The sequence below is a fragment of the Rhineura floridana genome, chromosome 1, assembly GCF_030035675.1.
Source record: "Rhineura floridana isolate rRhiFlo1 chromosome 1, rRhiFlo1.hap2, whole genome shotgun sequence".
Classification (NCBI taxonomy): Eukaryota; Metazoa; Chordata; class Lepidosauria; order Squamata; family Rhineuridae; genus Rhineura; species Rhineura floridana.
In genome coordinates this window covers 23,695,204-23,720,482 of record NC_084480.1, presented here as the reverse complement: position 1 = coordinate 23,720,482, position 25,279 = coordinate 23,695,204, and the positions used below count along the sequence as shown (strand labels likewise).

Below are 25,279 nucleotides of genomic sequence, written 5' to 3'. Positions count from 1 at the left end.
GGTTTGCTCAGGGCTGACACCAGCTATGACTGGACCCTTGGGCACCAGCCTGCCCCAGGCCCACAGTGCCGTAAGGCTGAACACTCCCGCCCAATACAGGCAGCACAGAGCTTAAACAAGCCCACTTGCCTGCCCCAATGACCTATCAGGGCATGCCTGCCATCACCCAGTATGGTGGCAGGGGCATCAATTGGGGGCGCATCTGGGGGCTCAGGGGCATCAATTGGGGGGCATCTGGGGGCTCCCGCAAGCTCCACTCTCTTTGGGATCCATGGCAGTGTTGGGTCACTGTCCCACAACCTGAGACTGCCATGGATCACTGATCAGGAGCTTCACCCTACCACCCTAAGGAGGGGCCTTCTAGGCTGCATGGGCCCTTGGCAGGGGCCCAACCTGGCCATCTGCTGGAACCAGGCCTGATTTTGCTTGTTGGGATATCATACTTTCTCACCTGGGAAAAATATGATAGATTGTAGGTAGCACATCCATGGTGCTGTTAATGCCATATGGAGTGGTTGTCACCTGATATCAGTGATTGGTTGTTTAAAAATTGGCTAAAGTTTCAAGAAAAAGGTGGTGATCTCAAACTGGGATTGAAAATGATTTGTTTTTCCATTGTATTTCAATTTAAAAAACAAAATCTTGAGGGACATAAATTCTTATCTTTTTATCCTAAACTTTCTTTAGTCTTTCCTTGTAAACCCACTGTTCATGTTGGAGTTTCTGCACCTTCCTCCCTATCTGTCCTCTCCCACACTCTCCTAGAAAATAAGCATGCTTTGAAACGTTGAAATTAGGAGCATGCAAAATGATATGTATGTGCAGCTACTAAACAGGCAGCAAAATGAAGCACCTGAAAATTGGGAATACTGTATGTAGCTGTGCAAGCAGCAATATTTCATTCAGCCTCTTCTTGCAGCCGATGTTGTAAAACAGCCTAGTCGTTCCTAGTGACTTGTTAAGCCAGTGAAGGCTTAGGAATGGCTGTGCTTCCGTCTTTGCCGGTGTAATGTGGGAAATCACATGGCATCATTCTGCAGATGTTAATAGGGGTGTTTGTTGATGCATTGGGGGGGGGAATGAGGTCATACTCTCCACTAGGGATGGGGGAGAAATTTGATTCAGTTCACATTTAATGGTGAACCTACATAACTCATATGTTCCAAAATAAAACACAAATGCAGGCATCCTTCGACATTCGCACCTTTCTGAGTTTTGCAATGCAGTTCTCTAAGCAGCTAACATGTACAGAAATGCATATATATATATATATATAGGGATCCAGAGCAAGCTTGGGTGAAGTTCTGCTTGTTGCTTTCAAAACTCTCTCTCTCTCTCTCTCTCTCTCTCATTTTAAATCGCACATTGCTGGAGAACTGAAGATGAGAAAAATGAGACACTGTGAACCAAAACTGACAGATTTTTCCATCCCTAATTCAGAAGCAATCCTGCATATTTGTAACCATAGATTGCCCCAATTGAGTTTTACAGCAATGTATGTTTAGAGCAGTGTTTGCCAACTTTTTTTTTATTTTTTGTTGTTGCTGGACTACAGTTCCCATAATTCCTGACCATTGGCCATGCTGGCTGGGGCTGATGGGAGTTGTAGTCCAGCAATAAAAAAAATAAAAAGAGGTTGGGAAACACTGGTTTAGAGCAATCCCAGGCATGGAGGAACAGACATGTCATGCTCACGAGAAGGAGTGACCAAACTCTGACATGTTTGCAGTCTTCCAAAACCCTGCTCTCTCTTCTTACAGCTTGTCATCTTGAAACTGGGCTTGGATAACACTCCCTTTAAAATAGAGGACTGTCCTCTATAAAGTAGGACACTTAGCTATCCTACATGTGGCCCCCATCACTGTGCACAAAGTGTTGTATATATCCACAGAGTGTTATGCTTGCATGCTGTGGCACTCAGTTTGGCAATCAGCAGTTTAAATGCCTGACCACTTGAAAAAGTTTTTTCCCCCTCTTGAGAGCTCACTGATCTTCCGGCGATGGCCAGAGTCACTCTGGGGCCCTTGAAAGCCATTTAGTTTGGCAAAATGACACTCCAATAATTCCTAAAGCTTTTTTATCCCAGGGGAAAGAAATATTCTCACTGTTTATTAAAGTTCTGCAAATTTAAAAATAGAGCTCCTAATTTCCTGCTCTGCTGAGCAGCTCCTTGCCTTCAAATTAAATTATGTGCAACCTCCTCGAGGCCAGCCCTTTGGGGCAGAGCTTCTAGGGCTAAGTTATTTCTCCAACCATCTGTCAGCGCGCCAGAGCAAGAAGCAGATGTAGCAGATGGCACTCTTCTGCCACAATTTTAAAGAAAGTCGTCTCCTCCCCTGTAAATTTAATTGTTGTAGGCAGCGGAGACTGCTTGCTCCGATGTCAGTGGGGCAGAGAATCCACTCCAGGTTTTAGTCCAAATGTTCAAGGAGCTATCCAAGGTGCTGAAAGATGTAACTTGGATTTCAGGGTTGCTGCCAGTTTGAGAGGACCTTTGGCAGCGTGCTGTCTAGTGGGCCTTTGCAAGCTTCTCTGGTGGAGGCGGTGCCCCTGTTGTAGCATCACTGTAGGAAATTAAAATGGTGGCCCACAAGGTGTCATGACCAGGGCTCCAACTTCCCATATTCAGGGGGAAGAGGGCATGGAAACGCAGGACCTTTCAGAACAGGAGGAGGGTTTGCCCTCATCCTTTTTAAAGCACCATGTACATGGATGGCACAGGGGGCGTTATTCTACTAATTAGTCCCGTCAGCACAAGAGTTACTGCTAGCACAACAGGACTTCCCCCCTCCTCTCTCTGTGTGCACCCTGCGCTCTCCCCATATATGCTTCGGAGGCTTGGGGAAACTCCTAGAACAGATTTTTTTTAGGGGGGGGTGTAACAGGAGGAGAGGGGGGAAAGTGCCATTGTGCTAGCGGTAATCCTTATGCTGATGGGACCCTGACTTACTGCTATGTTGGCTACAACCCTAAATAAATAAATAACAATGCACACAACCATTTTCCAAGTGTGCATGTTAACATTTATATAGTGTGCATATAACCACATGGTAAACCATTGCTCTATTACTGTGTGTCCAGTGGGCCAGTGGTGAAGAAGCTCATTTGGGAAAGGCCATAGCTCAGTGAAAGAGCATCTACGTTGCGTGCAGAAGGTCCCAGAATAAATTTTGCACAGCTTTTCATATCCAAGCGGTTTGTTTTGATATGCACGTGAAATCGCAGCTGCCCATTTTTGTAGTTTAAAAGTTGGGGAAAATGCTGGGTTGGCTCTTGGACCTGGGAACCTGTCGAGACTATTTTGCTATCCTCTGAGATGATCTCACAAGATGACTCCGTTCTTTGGAGGTGACATTCTCAGCAAATAAAGAGGTTTTAAGTCTTCCGAGGATGATAGTTTTGTTAGGACTTGTGCCCAGACTATGAAACTCTTTTTTCTGCTGGACAAACTACAAATGACCTGACCTCATTTCCTTCCTACATGCATTATAAGTACAAAATACATCTTGCTACTTTTGTTTTTCTGCCAAACTGGCCATGTAACTCTCTGTATATTGCCTCCAACAGAGGGGTGGAATCACATACCATTGGTAGGATGTGAAATACTTCACTTTGTTAAATCCAATATTCTGTCCATTTTATCTTCCCTGGGCAGCTGTACATCGTCTCAAAGAAGGACTGGAATTCTGTTTGTCATCAAAGACTTTTTCTCCACCCATCTGTGAATTTCCTGTATGTTTTCTGTATCTCCTGCAGAGTTCAGCAGAGAAACTGCACATTCTCTACATATTCTGACAAGTGTATCTACTTCTCTATGATTCCTTGGAAGACAAAAAAAGTAGGCACAGCTTAGAAGGCGCACTTAATAATAAATTTCATTAGCAGTGATTTGCTATGGCATGAAAAACGTAGCAAGGACTTTTCTTATTGTTTGAGAGAAAAGTCTCAACTGTGGTTCAGATATTGATCACTTTTGGCCAGCCAGGGCTGTACTTCCGAGTGCAATAAAAGCCTGCTCCAAAACAACTCATATTCTGCCTTGAGGAAAGCAGTGATTGATCTTTAAATTTAGCAGATGTCCATAATCTATCTTTTGTTCATAATTTATTCTACATTTACTAGTCATAGAGAACCAGTGTGGTGTAGTTAAGGTGTTGGACTATGACCTGGGAGACCAGGGTTCAAATCCCCACACAGCCATGAAGCTCACTGGGTGACCTTGGGCCAGTCACTGCCTCTCAGCCTCAGAGGGCGGCAATAGTAAACCCCCTCTGAATACCACTTACCATGAAAACCCTATTCATAGGGTTGTCCTAAGTTGGGATCAACTTGAAGGCAGTCCATACTCCATACTTACTAGTCATGGAGAGGGAGAAGGAACTCAGAAGGGCATTGTATCTTCTGTTCTTAAGTAACCCCACAGATCTAATTTAGTATCCGTGTACTTTCAAGCATATCTTTATAGTGAAAAGGACCACTTTTTTTTTTAATGAAAATTAAGATTTTGAGGACACTAAAAGGTTAACATAAGAAAGCAGAAGAGCAGCGTAACCCTAAACATACTTACTAGGACAAGAATAGGGAACTGCTGGTTCTCCAGGTGTTGTTGGACTCCAACTCCCATCAGTCCCAGCCAGCATGGCCAACAATCAGGCATGGTGGGAGTTGTAGTTTAACATCTGGAGGGCCACAGATTTCCCATGCTTGTACTAGGGAGAAAGCCCCGGTGAATTGAATAGCACTTACTCTGGTGGTGCCCATTAGGACTGGCAGTACGGAAGGTAGGAGACCCTTAAACATTAGACAGGTGCCATGTTTGTTATCTTTTTGGCGCCTACTGAAGACCTTTCTCTTTCAACCAGCCTTTTAAGTAGAGACCTTATCCCCATCTGCTTCTGTGTTGGAATTGCTTTTTAAGATGTTTTTAAAGGATGTTTTGTTTTGATGTATTTTAAAGTCTGTTCTTATGATGTTTTAGTGTGTTTTTAGTGTTTTTGGTTGCCGCCCTGGGCTCCTACTGGGAGGAAGGGTGGGATATAAATATAATAAATAAATAAATAATCATAAATAACATCAAGTGAAGCTAGAGCCATGCAGGCCGAGCCATCCCCTGACTGGTTGTTATGTAGGACAGTGGGCAGGGAGGGGCTGGCTGAGGGCAGCTGAGATGAGTGGGGCAGTGCCCCATTTGCTTTAATGGGCCAGCCTCCACTGATGACTCTGAGTAAGCACATTTAGGATTGTGCTGTAATTATGTCCTGGCTGGACATCAGGAAAAATTTCCTAACTGTTAGAGCCATACAACAATGGAACCAATTGCCTAGAGAGGTAGTGGGCTCTCCGACACTGGAGGCATTCAAGAGGCAGCTGGACAGCCATCTGTTGGGAATGCTTTGATTTGGATTCCTGCATTGCGCAGGGGGTTGGACTCAATGGCCTTATAGACCCCTTCCAACTCTACTATTCTATGAATTCAGCAGGTGCCTTCTGTTTTCACCTTTTAAGTGCCTGCTGGAAACTTTTCTGTTATGAAGGCAATTAAGAAGATGCCTTTTTGCAACAGATGACCTTTGTTTTTATTGTATTTTTAATGTTTTTATCGTATGGTTGTTTGCTTGTTTTTTAACTTGTTGCAAACCGCTTTGATGTCTTTAATGAAATAGCGGTATACAGATATATTTATAAATAAATAAATAAACAAATAAACATAGGCTTTCCAGAACAACCAGAAAGTGGCTCTGACAAGCAAAACACAAATTTGATATAAGGTACCTGTGTGGCGTAGACGTTAAGGTGTTGGACTATGACCTGGGAGACCAGGGTTTGAATCCCCACACAGCCATGAAGCTCACTGGGTGACCTTGGGCCAGTCACTGTCTCTCAGCCTCAGAGGAAGGCAACTGTAAACCCCCTCTGAATACTACTTACCATGAAAACCCTATTCATAGGGTCACCATAAGTCAGAATCGACTTTAAGACAGTGCATTTATATTTAGAGAAAATAGATATGGAATACTTGGTTAACACAGATGTAAATCCATAATTTTGAAAAAGAAAACCAAGGTGACATCTTCTCGCTGCTCTTCCCCATCATATCTCAGCCCTCTCATCTATATCCAAAACTTGGCTATCAAAATCAGTCCCCTGTGCTATTGCTTAAACTTCAAAGCACCCCTCCTCAGGTCCTTTTGCAGGCTTCCCATTCCCTCTTGTATCTAGCACAAACTCCTTGTCCTTATCTTTTTAAAGCTCTCCTCATATTTCTGCCTTTTAAACCTTTCAACCGTTTGTTGCCCACTTTTATGCAAATGCCTTCAAAGCAGCGTACTCAGCTTATTTAAAAAATAAAAAGGCCATGCCCCTGCTACTGGTCAACTGAAGATTATGTCCACACCATATGCTTAAAGCAGAGCTTGGAAAAGTTACTTTTTGGAACTACAGTTCCCATCAGCCCAATCCAGTGGCCATCCTGGTTGGGGCTGACAGGAGTTGTAGTTCAAAAAAGTAACTTTTCCTAGCTGTGGCTTAAAGCACATGGCTTCCCCAAAGGATCCTAGGAACTACCATCTGTTAAGGGTGCTGGGAAGTGTAGCTCTAATTTTGTTAAGGTGCTGGGAATTGTAGAACTGTAAGAGTTCCCAGGTTTATTTGGGGGACGCAATGCACTTTCAGCGTGCTTTAAATGGATGTGACCAGAATTTCCAGTGTAGGCCAGGCAGAGAGCAGAACCACCAGAGCTGATCTTAAAGCTTGGGCAGCTTCATATGGACAATATAACCTTTACAGTCGCATCCCCTTCCAGAGGCCTTTGCTCCTCCAGCTCTGAATCCAATCAGTTCACATTGTCCAACACAATTCTGCCCATTTCTCTTGTTGTCCACTGTGCCTTCAAAACCCTTCCTGCTGACTTTTGGACTGTGCATACTCCTTGCAGGCAGAGACCTGAGGTTTTTTTTGCTTGTTTGTTTCTTTTGCTTATGCAACTTTGTAACGTGCCATGTGTTTTGCTAGCATTGTATAAATAAGCGGAGTATGATCCATCCAGCATTGCTTTGGCACAGCCATGTCAATATTAGTGTGATTAGTGCAAGAACAGAAGCTAATGCTGAACTCCTATAAAGCTTGGAAGCTGGGCTTTTCAGTACAGTACGTACAATGCTGCGTTTGAGCTTCAATAGTTTCTCAGGCGTTGAAAGGCTAGATTTTCCCATGATCCCAGCAGGCTTGGACATCAGTTCTCAATTAACATTAAGAGAACGTTTACCATCCAAATCCTTTTGGCTGGTATGAAATAATCCTCTTCTAGTTCATTAAGTTGCTGCTACTTCTTGCTGTCTGCTTTGCTCTGCCTAACATGTTATTATTCCTAACTTGATTGCAACATCCACCCCGAGGTGTTAGTGTGGGGTGTTGGTGAGTGGTCCTGGGGAAGTGACAGCTTGTGGGGGTGTTTAGGAACATCTGGACGGAATAAGTGCACATCTCCAGACCCTTACAGTCTGTGCTTTGGGACACTGGCTAATTTGAAATACATGGCAAACACTGTATCAACATATGCCTGTTGTACCAACCCCTTCCTCGCATCTTGAAAGAGCGCAGCTGCCGTGTGGGCATTTGCCAAAGGGTAGCATCAGATGTAGTTGGAGAGATGTAGTTGTATCTGTATAACAGGATTTATCCTCTCTTAGTACTTTAGATGGTAATGATATGTGTGGGTATACAAAAAGCTTCTTAAGGAAACCAAGGCAAGCAGTAAATGAGGAACACTGGTTTGTATAGCGCTATGGTTAGACGTAGAGAACCAATACTTTTCCAGGGAAAAGGCATTAATAAGTATAGATCAAAAGCGGGAACTGTATGAGGGTAGCTTGGCCCCTGTGACCCATGTCTTGGTAATCTCTAGATTGGATTACTGTAATGTGATCTATATGGGGTTTCTCTTGAGATTGGTCCAAATGCTGCAGCAAGGTTACTTGCTGAAGTGTGCTATCTCGCATGTATATACAACACCACTCCTAAAGGAATGCACTGGCTCCCAACAAGCTACCAAGCCGAGATGAAGGCTTGGGTTTTAACCTATGAATCCCTGAACAGCTTGGGATCAGGATACCTGCAGGGGTGCCTATCTCCCTACTTCCCTGTCTGGGCATCCTGCTCGGGTACGGAGACCCTCTTATTGGTGCCACAATCTTGGTTAGCCACAATGGGGGGGGTGTTCTCTGCGGTGGCCCCTTTCTTATGAAATTGCCTCCCCTCAGTTCTCTGACAAGGGCTAATCCTGATGATGTTTTGGCACTTGTTAAAAACATACTAAAGCCTTTTCTGGTGTCTAATGTCAGGAATCAATTACTCTTTTATGGTTTTATCATTTTAATCCATACCCTGCTTTGAGATGAATTGTAATAGTTGGGGGGAGGGTGCGCGTGTGCTTTTATGAGAAAAATAAATAAATGTAAGAGTGTTAATTGAATTAGCTGTGAAAAGCAGGTTAGAGTGGAAGTGGTTTCCTTCCACTATCTTGCCATACCTGGAGTTGACTGATGCATTGGAGGGATAGTCTGTGGGGGTCTTGTTGGAAGCAAGCTAATTTTAGGACTGGAGTATAGATAGGATTCTAGGCTATGGAGGATTTGAGGGACCTTTGTTGTTGTATGCCTTCAAGTTGATCACTACTTATGACGACCCTTTGGATCATTTTTTTGATAGATTCATAGAGTTTTCATGGTAAGAGGTATTCAGAGGTGGTTTACCATTGCCTTCCTCTAAGCCTACGGCACCCGGTATTCCCAGGCGGTCTCTCATCCAAGTACTAACCAGGCCTGACCCTGCTTAGCTTCCGAGATCAGATGAGATCAGGCATGTTCAGGGTAGTATGGCTGTAGTTGAAGAGACCTTGAAATGGAAATGAACTGCCTTCAAGTTGATCCCAACTTATGGTGACCCTATAAATAGGGATTGCATGGTAAGCAGTATTCAGAGGGGGTTTACCATTGCCTCCCTCTGAGGCTAGTCCTCCCCAGATGACTTTTAATTAATTTCAACAAATTATGAGTCCACTGACAGAAAGAAGTCCAACAGGGATCTGGGTTTTTTTCTCATGTTTTACACTGAATACTCAATTCTCTCTGACTGTTTTGTGTATCACCATGAAAACTTAGAGGGTTATTAAGCAAGTATTTCTGACTATAAGTTTTGTAAGGTTTTGTTTTGAAATGTGCTTATGGGAAGCAGCAGAATGGCATGGGGAGTATTTTCAATTTAAGACTGCGGAATGCGAAAAATCCATGCTGGCTATCGTGGCTGTATAATCCCTGCTTTACTTCTCAAAGTTACCTTCAAATTGGCAAATAGAAAACAGCTCAATTAATATAGAATATTAGAATAAACAATATATCGAAACATAGCACATATCAAAATATAAATCAAGTTAAAGTCCCATTCAAGTCAAATAGTACAAAAGAATTAAACCCATAAGAAATTTGTTCAATAACAAGGATTCTCCTCACCTTTATGACTCCCACCCCAAGTCCCCATACTTAGCTTCATATGTATATTGATGGGAGCTGCTTCTCCGTGGAGTGACCGTGTGCCTTTGTGTCTTCCAACCACGATCAGTAGAGAGCAACATTCTTCCAACCACAATCAGTAGAGAGCAACATCTAGATTTAGAAGGTTTCAGGGAGGAGTGCAGCCAGGTTCCATCTGCTTCTTCCAAAATGCATGCAAGGGTGCAGAAATCTGGAGCACATGGCTGCAGTAGCGCCCCATGTAGCTGGATGGAGCCACCCTTCCCACACTGGCATTGCTGCAAGCCCAGCCCTATCCAGTAAGCTGCAGTGCTGCCAGTGGCGGGAGGGCGGGGCCGTCCTATCACATGGCTGCTACTGCAACTCTGTGCCCCACATTTCTGTACCTTCATATGCATTTTGGACGTAGCTGATGGAACCCAGGTAGGCTTCTCAGAGGTGACATGACAGAAGTGTGTAAAATTATGCATGGCATGGGGAAAGTGGATACAGAGAAGTTTTTCTCCCTCCCTCCTAACACTAGAAGTTGTGGTTATTCAATGAAGTTGAATGTTGGAAGCTCCAGGACAGACAAAAGAAAGTACTTCTTCACATAGTGCATAGTTAAACTATGGAATTCACTCCCATAAGAGCAGTGATGGCCACCAGCTTGGATGGCTTTTAAAGAGGATTAGACAAATTCATGGAGGATAAGGCTAGCAGTGGCTAGTTGCCATGATGCCAGGGCTTTGACTCTATAGTTGGAGGCAATATGCTTCTGAATACCAGCTGCTGGAAACTGCAGGAGGGGACAGTGTTCTTGTGCTCAGTTCCTGCTTGCGAGTTTCCCATGGGCATCTGGTTGGCCACTGTGAGAACAGGATGCTGGACTAGATGGGCCATTTGCTTCATCCACCAGGGCGCTTCTTATGTTCTTAACATTCTAGAACAGGGCTAGTTAACATGGTGTCCTCCAGTTGTTATTGTTTCACTTCAACTCCAGCTAGGAATGGGATCTGTTGGCTGGTGCCGATTCAAAAGCATTGCATCAACCTAACACTCTGTATCAATTTGAGTTTGTTCTTTGTCTGCTATCCATTGCTTTTACCAGTCTGTCTTTTCCTCCCCAAAATATCAGTATTAAAATTGATATTTTGATAGGAATTATCAATATTTTGATACAAATAATTGATATTTTGAAAGGAATTACCGATAGTTTGAAAGGAAAGTGTCTTCACATCCTTTTCCTCCTCCGCTATTATAGGCTTGGTTTGCTTCCTCCCTACTTGGAGCTTGGATTATTGAAGCGGGGTGGCAGAGAGAGAGGGAGAGAGTGCACTGTACTGCTGTGCTGTGAGTAAAATCAATAAAAGAACAATATATTTGAGGGAATATTCAAGGGGTACAAATCCGGTGTTGGGGGAAAAGCCACTGAAGTTCAGAGCAAACAGGAACACTCCGCAAGATGGACAATATGCAGACCACTGAAAAATCAGGTGCTAAATCTGAATTCAGTTAAATTTTCACCCATCCCTAGAACCAGCCAACATGGCCAGTGATCAGGGATGGGAGGAGTTGTAGTCCAACAACATATAGAGGACACCACATTGACTACACCTTTCCTAGAATCTAGAAGCAGGGCCGGCTCCAGGCATGCGGGGGCCCTTGGGCATCAGCTTGCCCTGGCACCCCGGTGTGTGTGTGTGTGCGTACGCGCGGCCCCCCCCACGCCCCCCCTACCTGTCTAGTCTTTACCATTGCCCTTAATGAAGATGGCGGCCGCAGTTTCCCAAAGGGGAATGAAGCCTCCGTCGCCATCTTTGTTGATGGCACACGTGCGTGCTATGCGCGCACATCTCTGCCATCAACTAAGCTGACGGCAGAGGCTTCAGTACCTTAGGGAAGCTGCGGCCGCCATCTTCATTAAGGGCAATGCTAAAAAGCCGGCTGACAGGTAAGTGGGGGGCGTGGAGGGGGCACGGATCACGGAAGGGGAGCGGAGGGCCCCTCAGGGGCTCCTGTAGCCCCAGGGCCCTCAGGCCAGTGCCCAACCTGGCCGCCCTTTATAACTGGCCCTGTCTAGAAGCTCTCATTTTGCTGGTCAGTAAATGCTCTTGGAAGTCCTGGAAAACACAAGGGAAGTATAATTCTGCTGCATATATATAAAATATATATAACTGAAAGAAACTGGGCATGTATGAAAAACATCTTCAGTGTCTCATTTAACCAGTCTGTCTCTTGGAAAAGAACAAAGGCCTTTGGGGCTGGTTCAGTTTCAAACAATTTCTCATGGGTAAATATTTAATAGGTAAAATTGATAAACTCAGAAAAGGCTTAGGAAGGAACATACAGAAATGGTTCTTTATGCTGATGTTGTTAAAAAAAAGAGGAAGAATAAAAAGCTACTTTAGAATTAAGAAGATGTTACTAAAAGCCTTTGTGTGTGAAGGAGTGGGGGAGAGAATTTTACACAGGAAAGAAGGGAAAATGGATTTTAAGTAACAATAGATGCATAAACCAAAATGAACATTAAATGTAAATTATGCTGTTCTTCTCCCCCCCCCCCATTTCTTCCTGAGCAAGGCACTCAGCTGCATTTTGTTATTCCTCCTGACTCTTTCAAAGCTTCATTTGCATCCTGATTTCTTTGTGAGATTTGAAGGAGTTAAATTAATTTTTAACGTTAAATGAACAGATTTTTTTTCTGGCAGGGGGGCACAAGTAGGAATTGCACATCTTTAAGTAGGATTTTGTGGCTTGTCTGGGCTTGGGAAAATGAAGCTCCTGGCAGAGAAGAAACCCAAAAATTCTCTGTGACATTAAAGGTTTCCTTCCAGAATTTTAAAGAGTCCAGAGGGATGGTAAATGCAGAGATAATCAGGGAGCTCTTGGTCTTTGATTAACTCTGGTGCTAAACCATTTATAATAAAAGACTGTTCCAAAGTATCTTGTTCGTTACTTTTCCCCCCAAAAAGCTGCAGCCTGTGCCTACTTAATATAATACATGAAACGGAAGTCTGTTATCAAAGCTTTCCAGCTGGCTGTGCATTATCACAGGGCTGCTTTTGCTTAATTTGAACTGGGGCTTACCAGACTCCTGTTTTGAAATTACCTGGAACACGAGAGAAGCAACAATAAAGAAAATCCTGTCTCTGAACATGGGCGGAGTGCTTTTCTTTTGGTGTGGACAATTGCTTCTTCCGCATCATTTCATGCTGAGCACTTGGAACCAGAGTAGGAAATACCTGCATACTGTTTCATTTGCAGAGTCCTCTCTCTCTCTCTCTCTCTCTCTCCCTCCCCCCCCTTCCACCCCTTTTCAGCTTCACACAATCAGGGAGATGATTAGGATTCCACTTCTATGTATTTTGAAGGAAAAATATCTGCAAGATATACAAATGCATGGACTCTTTATATTTAACACACACAAAAAAAGTTTCATAAGAAACAGCCCTCAGCAGCTACGTCAAATTCCATGTGTCTTAAAATCAGTGGACAAGATTCCCACTTATATTACCTTTGTCAAAAATGTCCAAATCTTGTTGACAGCTTCAACCTAAGAGAATGTTAAAACACTGAAACACATAAAACATAAAGCAAACAACGCATGCCAAATTAAATAACCTATGTACAAACTGGAGTTCTGTCCCACATCCATTTCTTTTTTTATCTTGATCTGCTCATTAAATAAGTATTGTTCTTGGTGTCTGGAAAGACACTGCAAGAAATGCTTGCCTTCTGCAAGCTTGCTATTTGAAATGGCATGCTGGAGGCCCTTCTACATGAGTGGTGGGGGGAACCCTCTGGATCGGATTGGGGAACATGGCAAGGTGCAGAGAGGGAGAGGAAGGGAAAGTCCCATTATATCTGCTGGGACAACGCTGGAAATCGCCCATATTGGTATTATGTTTTTGTTGTTTCTTACCTGGATTTCTAATTATGCTGCAACTGAACGTATGCCTCTGGGTGCATGTGCAAGATGAAAGCCAGATATTTTAAACTCAATCCTACTGCCACATGCATTAGCATGGTTTCCGAAAGGACTTTTGTTTGGGATGCTGAGGACCAGAGTAAGAAATAGAAGAGAACATAGATGTGTATCAGCAGCAACTTCACTGTCATAGCTAAATGGAATCTCTACACATCCAGAAGCAGTGTATCCCTGAATGCTATTTGCTGCAGACAAGCAGCAGGAAAGGGCCGTTCCCTTTGTGCCCGGGTTATGAGCTTCCTGGAAACATCTGCCTTGCCCCTCTTGGAAGAAGAATGCTGGGCCAGATGGGCCGTTTGATCTGCTCATAGGCTTTTCAGATGCCAGGTCTAAAAGTATTGACTTGGAGAGAACGTTTAACGCTCAGCATCATTAACTAAGATGCTCTGGCTTGCCGTATTCACATCAAGTTGAGCAGCAGTGGTAAACTATTCTTTAAAACTGACTGGGCTTTAGAGTAGGCCTGGAACTTGTGGCAAGGGCGAGTACCTTCTCGGCAGCTGCCCCTAGGCTTTGGAATTCCCTTCCTAGGGAGGTAAGAATGACCCCCTCCTTGCAGTCTTTCCGCCGACAAGCAAAGACCTTCTTATTCCAACAAGCCTTTGGAATTGAAGGCTAAGGATAGGGCATGAAGGGTGCTGCATTGCTAATGTCTATTATATTATTTTTAAACTAGTTTGAACTCTTTTAGCTATATGTGTGTATGATTTTAATACTGGAAATAGTTTAATCTTATTTTAATGTAGACTTTGTATGTTTTTAATTATATGTATTTTTTATCTGGAAGCCGACATGAGTTCCAGTTTTGGAAAAATGGCGGGGTATAAATAAAGACAACAACAACAACAACAACAACAATAATAATAATACCTCCTTCTGAGGCAGGAAGACTAGCACAGTGTCTGTTTGTTTTTTTGTCTTCATTTTATGCCTCCCCAAACTAGAAAACGGTGGCTGTGGTACTTCTAAGGGTCCAAAAACATTTAACATTTGAATGTACATTATGTACTTTGGTGTGATGTCACACAGACAAGAGCCCTATTCAGGTGTTTTGTGCCTGAACAGGAAATACCAACCCTGTAATAAGCCATGTTGAGAACTCTTGGCAAAGTGGGCAGGAGGAAGAGGAGGAGGAAGCCTGGGATCCGGAGGTCTGCAACAGAAGGGGCTTGAAATCAGAGAAGACTTCAGTAGTCTGGCCAGTGACAGCCCCACCCCTGAGGTGCCGCCTGCCATAGATGAGACGGTGGCATCTCCACACCTTCCAACCATGCTCTGCCTCCAGATCCGCCTCCTGCTGTGTCCTCGGGACCAGAGGAGTCAGAGTTGCATCCAGAGGAGGAGGCTGGAAAAGAACTGCTTGAGGCATCTGCGCCCCCATTGCCAAGGACACACTGCTGGCTGCACAGGCGTGAAAAGACTGAGTCTGCTCACCGCCCTGTGCATAGGAGCGCCCATTTGCCGGCCCAGTCCCAATCTGGGAGACATTTCCCATGCAGGTAGTGAGCCTGCCCCGAGTCTACTTTAGTAGTCTCAGGGCAGGGCAGGGCATGTCAAATTGTTGCAACAATGCCTTAGCTTGAGTAGTCATGCCATGTAGAGATCTAGAGCCCTGTGTAATCTGTAGCCTGTTCTATGTGCCACTCTAGCGTTAAGTTTTGCATTAAAAATAATGGGGAAAAACATGACAGAGTCTAGGGATGGGTGAGAATTTCAATTCATTTCACATTTCAAGCAGAATTTATCAAATTCACACTTTCTGAAACAATATGAGAACCGAAACACATCCATCCTTCAAAATTCACATTTATTAGAATTTTGGAATGCAGTTTGCCAACTAAACAATATTTACAAAAATGCATATATGAGGGGAAAGTGTGCATAAAAATGAATATATGAATGAATGTAACATGCAAAAAGGCATGATATTATGAGAAATGGCTTGCAAAAATGTGTACCTTTGTCTAAACTGCCTGCAAAAGTTTGTTTATTTGGAAAAATGTGCACTAAAATGGTGGAGAATTTTCTTGAGGGTTTTTTTTTTAATCGCAGATTGCTGCAGAAATGTAGCAAACTGAGTTTAACGTTGGAAAACCGAGAAACTGAGAAAACCAAAACTGACAGATCTTTCCATCCCTACATATAGCATGTATGTTTCTTATTTACACAGATTCATAACCTGAGCATAGGCTGGTGGTGCTCTCAGCATTATAAGTCCCATAGATCTTGCTTTTCCATCAGGCTTCTAGGGAGGCACCCCAAAGCCATGGTGCAGAGAGCAGGCCTGTCTGTGACTCTTTCTAGCTACACCCCAAAATGAGACTAAAAAATGCAACCCTCTCTCCCAGAGCATGGAAGATTACTTTTTAAAAGTAATAAGTTACAGTTACATGGGCCAAAAAAGTAGTAATTACTGTTACAATTGCAATTGCTCTGAACATAACGTGTTACTTTACTTTTTCTCAAAAGTAATCACTACAGTTACTTTTTTAAAAAAACACCTACAAGTTGCTGGCCTTGGCTGCTGCACATCGAAGTACCCTAAAACAACATTAAAAATAAACACACATATACTAAGGTAGTAGAATAATTCTTTTTATCCAATGGTATAGCAATGGTAGTCTCTCCACTGGTAAGGGAGGTGGGCAGAGGCCACTACTCAGATCTTTGCATGTCAAACCAAGTGCAACCCCCCCACTCAGCCAGCAAGCATAATCTCTCTTACTTAACCACCTCCTGGACCCTTCCCTGCCACCAACTAAGGGACACTCACCCAAGCAAACATTTTCCCCTGAGATGCAAAAAAGTTAAAATACTGCAAATGCAGCACAGTAGCCAGAGAGGGTGGTGGAGGCCACTTTGTGTGCCAAGTGCAAGCACAGTATTCACACAGACACACACACACACATGTTGTCATCTTTCACCCCCACAGTTCTTTATCTCCATTCTGCTGCTGCCTCCTTCTCCTCCTTTATCCATGTTCTTGCCCTCCAGTTCCTTTCTCCCTCCACTCCATTCTTCATCAGAGTCCATTTTTTTAAACAATGTTTTCTCCACTCCACCCCGTCTCACTCTCCATCTCCTCCCTTGTCGCCTCCTACCCAACCACAGAGCATGAGGGAGGAGTGATGCTGCACAGAAGCCCAGTTTGAGGGACATGATTTTCATCCACAAATCAGAGGAGCAGAAGAGATCCCCTGCTTCCCCCCCCCCGCAATGCCCAAAAGTAATGCTGGAAACATTACAATTACCCACAAAAGTAATAAAATTACTCCTAGTTCTATTACAATCAAGCATTCAGTGAGGCTTACTCCCATGCAAGTGTGCATAGGTTTGCAGCCTTCCTTGATTATTTATTTATTTGTTTTTATTTATTATTTAATTTGTAACGTGCCCTTCTTCCCAGCGCTAAAAACACTTTAAAACATCATAAAAACAGATCTTAAAATACATTAAAACAAAACAGTGTTAAAAATATTAAAAAACAACTTTAAAAAGGGGTTAAAAACATTATTAAAAACAATATTAACATATTATTCATCTGTCGTGTTAATTGGCATTTAAATATATCTGCTTTAATCAGAATCTCAATAGAGATTCCTTTTTCAGATTATGGAGATAAATTCTTATCACATATAAACACAATTCACTTGTTGTTCATTCTCTCATACAGTATTGCATCAGAAACAAAATTGCCTTAAAATGTGCCCTGTTAACCCTCCACCCTAACCAATTAAAAGTGACCTTCATTGATTGATCAACTGATTTTAATCTCCCAATTTAAATAGATCAGTGCAGGCCTGTTTAAGAGCCTCATTGTGAAAGCAGCTTGAGGAATTCTGGCCCCACACAAAAGTAGGCGGAAAGGCTTCCAGAAGGATAAGTAAATTTGCATTCCTCTCAACTAGCTCACACCCTGAGTTCATTAAAAGTGACACATGGATTTGAAAACCAGCAGAAGAAATAACACTGAAATGCTGGTGTGAAAGCAGTGACAACCTCATCCCTTTATTCCTGGAATGGGAAGCTTACTCTTTGTGCATTTGTATGTTCAGTCCTTGGGAGAAATCATACAGCATGGCAGCATCAAATCAAAGGTATGTAGGGATGGGGAGGGTCAAGCCAGGTGCCAGTAGGTGGCCAGGTAGGGCACAGGCCGAGGGCTCCTGCGGCTGAGGATGAGAGAGTGGAGTTCCTTATCCATGATCCCTGCCAGCATTGGGTCATGCACTCTCCCAGCCAACATCACCCCTGCACATGTGCGTGCATGCAGCTAATGTGCACTTAAATATGCTCAGTAGTGCCACCTTTTCCGTCGTCTTATCAGCACGCTGTGCATGCATTCATGCCATCACCCAAAATGGCAATGGGGGTATGATGGCAGGCAAGAGGGCATATTTAAGTGCAGGGAAGCAGGGGCCCACTGCAGGCTAGTGCCTGAGCGTCCATGGCAGGCTGGTGCCAGCCATGGGAAGGGGTCTCTTTTGCATCATACATTACTGGAAGCTTATGTGGAAATGGGCTGAATAATGTCACACATACTTGTCTGGTTGTCCATACTGAGGATTTGAACCCTAGTCTCCCAGGTCATAGTCCACGATCTAACCATTTTGCTATACTGGCTGTTGCATATCAATGGGTCTATTGTGACATTGCCTTAGAAGATTTCCTTAATAAGAGTAGTTACCATGGGCTTTAATAATGTTTCTATCATCAGTGGAAAAAAATGACCATCCCTGATTTTCTTGATCCTCTTGGATGTCCATGGCTAGTTTGCCATGTCCAATACCATTTTTGCATGAGTGAAAATCCATTTTAGCACAATTTTCCTTACAACAAATGGCTTTTGAGAATGCTGAGCTTGTACCAAATAGAAATAGCCATACATCTTCTGGTATCTCCTGCTGCACATTTTGGTTCCATTTCTTTTTAAAATTGTTTCAAATTGATCCTGCTGATGTTGGCAGACATTTTATTCCCACTCTCAGTTAATCATCCAGATTCAGTTTTTTCTTAATTTTCTGCTAGTTTGCATTGTAATCTATTCAGGAACATTCTAACCTGGACAAATTGGAAGGTTGGGGTAGTATTTGACTAAGGGCTCATCCAGACGACTGCAAAATGTGTGACATGACCGCTTTGTGTTCTCATTATTTTTCGGTCGTCCTGATGACGCCAAGTGCAAAAGCGCATTTTCGCGCGGTTAAATCTGCTTTCGCACAACTGCGGAAAATGCGATACACTTTTTAAAAGCGTGAATCATCCGCGGTTCCTTCGGCCGCTTGGACGCAATACCGCGGATTTAAGAGATGACGCTGTTGCATGGGCGGTCCTGGGGCGGTTCCCCAGTCCCCCTCCTCTTTTCCAGCCAATCCCGTCCTTTGCACGTTTGCGCTTGTGTGGAAACGTCGCCCGGGAAAACGTGGCCAATCAGTGCTGTTGGATATACTGCGCAGGTGCGGAAATGCAGGTTTGCGCAGAAGCAGGAAGTAGAGGCCGGCACTCTGACCTCCTAGAGAGCCCGGCGCACACTCTTTGTGTGAAGGGAACCGCTGCTGCATTGCTTTCCAAAGTATATGGGAATTGAGACGTTCGTGTATATAAAAAGGAGTGTAACAGGGCTGTTTAACCGTTTTGGATTAACGTGATTGCAGAAATGCAAGAAAGCATATTTGTGAAAGCAGCAGAAGGAAGGGGAAACTGGAAGGGGAAACACAAATCACTTTTGTGCCCCAATTATGATGTACTTGCTGGGGCCTATAAATGGCTGCAATAGGGAGTGTTTGGCAAGCCGAAAAGGGAAATATCCAAGAAGCCGCTTACTAAATGGAGTAACTTTTCTGCTTTACCACGAATGCGCATTTCTGCGAGACTTGCCAAGCAGATATGCTGCTATAGGTGCTCTGTCACAGAGCTATAGCCTTTCGCCCATAGCAACAGAATTAGCTGCGATCCTGACTTATGGCTAACTGTAACCAGAGGGAGTGTTTGGCAAGCTGAAACGGGAAATATCCAAGAACTCGCTTGCCAAATGGAATCACTATTCTGGTTTACCACAAATGCGCAGTTCTGCAAGACTTGCCAAGCAGACATGGTGTTGTAAAGTGGGGGACACCATAACCATAGGTGTTGTTTGTGTGCGATGAGAAGCTTGGTGGGCTGTGGCGTGTTTTTCTCCTTTGTAGCCGTGCAGCCTCGTAAGCCGCTTCCCGCTCTTGGGGCATCCCCCATCCCCAGATGAGTGGCTGGACAGCTTCCCCCCTCTCTGCTCATCAGCTGTGAATCGGGTTTGTGTGAGGTACTTTGGCGGGAGGTTTGAATCCCCTGAGTGAATTCCTTGTGCTGCCCGATTCCGGCTCATCAGCTGTGAAGCAGGCAGGCGTGCTCATGGCTTTTAGGGGGGAGGTGCGAATCCCCTGCCTGAGTGGGTTCTTTGTGCTGCCTGCCGCCCTTTCATCAGCCACCTATGATTTTGCCCAGGGCCCCACAGGCTACGGGAGGACTCGTGGCAGCCTCCTCCAAATTCGGTTTGGGCCATGACTGCCAGCTTTTTGCGCTTCCGCGTTCAAGCACGCATGCGCAGAACTGATAGCAGTGGAAGGGGAGAGGGGAGCAGACGTCATATTTTCCCAATGAATCAGATGTGTCGTGGGCATGGATAGGAAAAAAGCGAGAAGATGCCACATGTTCGGGCTGCGTGTGCGGACGGTAAAAAAGCGTGTTTTTAATATCAGCAAAAAGCGGGAAAGGAGCGGGAAAAGGGGCAAGTGAAGACTCTCAGCTGACAGAGCGGGTATGGAAAACCTGGATTATCCCGCTCCGTCTGGATGAGCCCTAAGTCTTACTCAGAGTACAGCCATTGCAATCAATGGACTCAACTAACTTAAATCCATTGACTTAAATGGGTTTACTCTAAGTATAACGTTTGTTGGATAACACTGAACTGTTTTTTACCGCTTGTTCATACTTGTGTACAGGGGTGTAGTTGTCCAGGGTCTCAGTGAGTCTTAGACCCCATACTTTTTAGGGAGCAGGGTCCCATCAGGGTCCCTATGTCTCCAGCATCCTATAAGCCAATCAGCATGAAAAGGGAGTGTGTTAGCCACTGAGAAGTGTATTCTAACATGCTTCCTTATCCTTTCCTGCTGATTGGAGCCAATCAGAGTGAAAGGAGGTGAGTCAGCCACTGAGATGACTCTTTTCAGTAGCTAACACTCTCATGCTGATTGGGCTCCTAGGGACGTTGTGGGAAAAGGCATTAACAAGGATCTCATTCTCAACCCAGCAGCAAAAAAGGGGGAGGGGGCGTGGCTATCATGAAGAGACCCTGCACTTCTGAATTTCCCATTACAGTACTGCACGTGTGTGTATTCATGCCCATCTAAACCTCCCATTTCCCAGATCTGAAAGTTTCCCAGCTGACCTTTTTTCCCCTTGTATTGCTTACTGACGTTATTGGAATCGTTTCTGGTAGCAACTCCTTTTTTATGCCGAAGTTCCTAGCAAGCTTAGTTACGTGAATGAATCGCACTGCTTTCGATGTATCTGTAACTTTAATAAAAACAGAAAAAAATCACAGACACATCTGTGACTGAGTCTTGGCAATGGGCAGGACACTTAGGTTTTCAGAGTTTATACCATGAATGCTGGTAATAGATCACAGTATTGGGCTGGAAGATACACGCTGCATCCCTCACATAGATGATGAATATTTTTATTAACTTGTAAAGAGTTCTGTGCTCACATGGGGGAGGGGAACCCCACTGGGGGCTATAAATTAAGATCCTATCTTTAAGTCTAGCCATTTCTCTTAAAGTCTTGTTTGGCACAGATGCTGATGAATGCTTACGGCAGAATGCTAGTAAACTGTTTCCAGGCTTGTGATGATTGGATCAAATTGAGGGTAATTACATTAATAGATTTTGGAAGTATTTATATTGGAAGTCCGTCTTTGTTGCAGCTGGTGATAATTGTTTTGCTGGTCTTGGTCCTCCCACAGTTAAGCAAGCTATTTATTACAACAGCTGGGATGAAAAAGTCCTGCTTGGCTCGTTCAGCACCGTCAAGGATCAAAGATCAGCCCCACCATGCCCACACGGCAAATCTCATGGCGACTTAAGAGAACATTCTGTAATGGAGGATGAGGGTTCAAAGACACACACACACCGGAAACAGAACCAATCAGTGTGCCCAGACCTTTGGGTTTGCCACAACTAGCTGTTTGGATCTCGGCTAATATCTTTTCCAGTGTGAACTCTCTCTTTAGGGTTAGGGTGGGGAACCTCAGGGACCAGGAGTCAAATGCAGCCCTCTAGATCCCATTAATCCAGTCCTTGGGACTTTCCCAAGGCTACACCCCTCACTTTCCTTGCTCTGGCGTTGTTACCTGCCTTCGCCGTAGCTCAGTGGAAGAGCATCTGCCTTGCATGCGGAAGGTCCCAGGTTCAATCCCCGGCATCTCCAGGTATGGCTGGGAAAGAGTCCCTACCTGAAACCCTGGAAAGCTGCTGCCAGTCAGTGTAGACATTACTGAGCAAGATGGACCAATGCTCTGACTCAGTATAAGGAATCTTCCCATGTTCCTTTGAATGCGTCCGTGAACTTTGATAATACATCTTCTTGCCTGGATGGAAGTGTCGGTGTGTATGTAGAAACCTCTGGCTTTTGCTTGGCTGGAATTTAGCTCACTTGGTGTAGTAGTTAAGGTGTTGGACTACAACCTGGGAGACCAGGGTTCTAATACCCACACAGCCATGAAGCCACTGGGTGACCTTGGACTAATCAATACCGCTTATCTTGAAAACCCTATTCATAAGGTCGCCATAAGTCGGAACTGACTTGAAGGCAGTCCATTTCTGTTTATAGAAGTCAGAGTCACATCTGTTGCCCCACCCATTTTTCCCTCTGGCCCCATCCACTGAAAAGGTTTCCCCAGAAGTTGTCAAAGGTTCCCCAACCCTTTCTGCTCCCTGATTTAAAACTAATCCATAAAAGCAGTAAAGCGATGAATCTTCAAAGGCTCCTGAAAAACTTGCAAGGATGGCTCAAAGCATGATCTGGCCACGGTGCCATCATGAAGAGGGGCACTGGCACGCTGTGCACCTACAGAGCTACAAGGCCATTCCAGTGTTGTCTTGGGACCCCTCCAGTGCATTCATAGATAATTTGTGCTTATGATGGCATTGGAGCACTTATATGTGATTCTGCTTTCAATACTGTTTCCACCTGCAAAGGTTTTGAGGTGAACATACTGCTTCATTTCCAGTTGTTGTATGTCCCATACCTTCCTGTTGAAATCCTTTAAGTTATAGTGGTTAGAGTGTTGGACTATGGCCTGGGAGACCAGGGTTCGAATCCCTACAGAGCCATGAAGCTCACTGGGTGACCCTGGGCCAGTCACTGTCTCTCAGCCTCAGAGGGAGGCAATGGTAAACCCCCTCTGAATACTGCTTACCATGAAAACCCTATTCATAGGGTCGCCATAAGTCAGGATCGACTTGAAGGCAGTTCTTTTGTTACACTCCAGCACAAAAGAGTTCCCCTCCAGCTGGCAATCATTACGTAACATTGGGGGAGCTGATGAACATCTAATCAAGTGGAGTGATGTATGGATGGCTTCAGAATAAATTCATTGTGACTCATTGCATCAACGACATGTTGCGGAACACACCCACAAACAACAACGCACCAGTATGGAGAAGTCCTTGATTAGCTACACAACACTCAGCGGTAAAAGAGTGGGACATAGGAGGCTCTTTCAGATGCCGTAACTGAACCAAACACTAGCCTTTCTAGCAGGCCTCTTACATCACAGTTGCAGTATAGCTTTAAAAGATGACAATGGAGAGGAGTGCCGGTGGTGGTGCTTTGCTGTGGAGGAACCCCAAGCCACACCCTTTTGGGTGATAAGCTTCCTCTGGCAGTTCTCCCACTGGTGGTAGGGCAGAGAAAACTCTGTGGATCCCTTGAGAGGCCTCGTCCTTGAGATCCTCAGCTACGCCACTCTTCAGCTCACACAGCGAAAGCAAACCAGCCCCCCCTTCTGTAAGACATCAGGACAGGCTTCAGATGCACTGCTCTATCCCCTGCTTTGTGCCTCCCCTGGCCCCTGGTTAGGATTCCTCTGTCAATGAAATAATTACATGAGTTTGAATTGATTTTAAATCGGCATAAATTCAACACAGTAGTTTTGAAGGAACAATATAAATAAAAGGGTACACAGTGGCACCATTTTAGAAGGGGAGTGTCCTCCTGTGTGTAAAAGAAGTGGAGCTGGGTGGGGGGGAGGAAATGCCTGTTCTAAGGTGATGCCTGCCATCTGCAGTTTTGCAAGTAGCTCATATTAAACCCAAGTGACACTTTTTTAAAAATGTGTTGCCCAGTGAACTGGGGATGCCTTTTTAGTCAATTAAAAAGCAGTGGTGTCACTAGCGGGGTGCGGGGAGTGTGGAGCACACCTGGGTGACACCATGAGGGGGTGACACCCAGAGCTGCCCCGTCGTGGGGCAGGGCGCCCATGTCTTTGCCCGGCAAAGGAGCCGAGAAGCGCTCCAGGTCGGCGTCGGAGCAGGCAACTCCTCGGAGGCAGGCAGGCAGGCGGGCAGGCGAGACCGGGAGCAGCATCGGCGGGGCGAGGGAGGCGCACCGGCATTCCCAGGCCTGCTTCCCCAGCTGAGTGCCCCTCTGGCGTGCATCATCCCAGGGGCATGGGTGGCTGGCCTTGTGCGGGTGCGCGCACGTGCTCAGCTGGACGTTTGGGGGCTCGCCAAGGAGTTACCGCACCAGGTGACACCAACCCTAGTGATGCCACTGTTAAAAAGTTTTTTAAAAAATAACACTAATTGAACAGATTGATAGATTAAGTAGGTCAGCAACCTTTTCCAACATATGTCCTTGGGATTTTGCATTGAGTGGAGACCAGCTCCTGCAAGGAAGCGTTGGAAGAGCTGGGTGTGTTTAGCTTGGAGGGAAGAGAGGTCTAAAAAGGCGATGTGGTAGCCAGCTTCAAATATTTGACGGGCTGTCACTTAGATGTCAGAGCAAATTTGTTTTCTGTTTCTCCAGAGCAGGAACGGGCAATCTTTTGTCTCATTTCTTCTAGGGAAATCTGCAGGGGGGGTGCATGCTGTCAGAGGGGGCTGCCAGCTATGGATGGAGCTAACACTGGTGCTGGGCGGGGCCAGAGTCAAAAGTGGACAGGGCCACCCCCTTCTCTCATTCTCTATCACCTGCCTCTTCCTCTACACCCAGCCGGCTGTAGAGAGAGAGACAGATTGCTCTTGCCAGAGGCTGGAACTGTTAGCTTGCAGAGGGCTTTTGAAAATTAGTATTATTAATTATATTCCGCCCTTCCTCCCAAAGGGAACCCAGGCAAACAAATGATAAAGCACTAAAAACATTGCTTAAAACGTGTTAAACTAGGAAGAGCTATCTGTTTGACAGTAGGACAGTCGCTGCCTCAGAAGGCTGTAGCAGTGGATTTCTTGCATTGGCAGGACATTGGACTAGATCACCTCTTTTTTTTTAGTCTCCTCATTGAAATATATCTATCCGTAATCCTTTGTAAAGTTCTATTAATCTGGATAAAGGCAATCCTTATGTTTTATGTGATTGGGATGTTCTCATATAAGGAGGGGCAGTCTTCTAAAGGGCTATCTCTTAGCTGTGTTTGTTTAACCCTGGTCTGTTCCACAGAGGAATACATCAGTTTATAGCAGTTGCAAGAAAATCATAGTGGCTTTGCAGTGCTGATTTTTCCCATTGTGTTTCTTTTTCGTATCCT

General features: G+C 44.7%; 2 protein-coding genes and 1 pseudogene across 4 annotated transcripts in view; 1 reads left to right on the top strand and 2 right to left on the bottom strand.

The window, feature by feature from the left end:
• PDZD2 (PDZ domain containing 2) overlaps positions 1-25,279 on the top strand; it is a 355,202-nt gene that overhangs the window by 78,247 nt on the left and 251,676 nt on the right. The window lies entirely within an intron of this gene.
• The window catches only part of SUB1 (SUB1 regulator of transcription), a 414,045-nt gene that overhangs the window by 345,417 nt on the left and 43,349 nt on the right, over positions 1-25,279 (bottom strand). The window lies entirely within an intron of this gene.
• On the bottom strand, positions 8,766-8,884 carry LOC133375706 (5S ribosomal RNA; annotated as a pseudogene).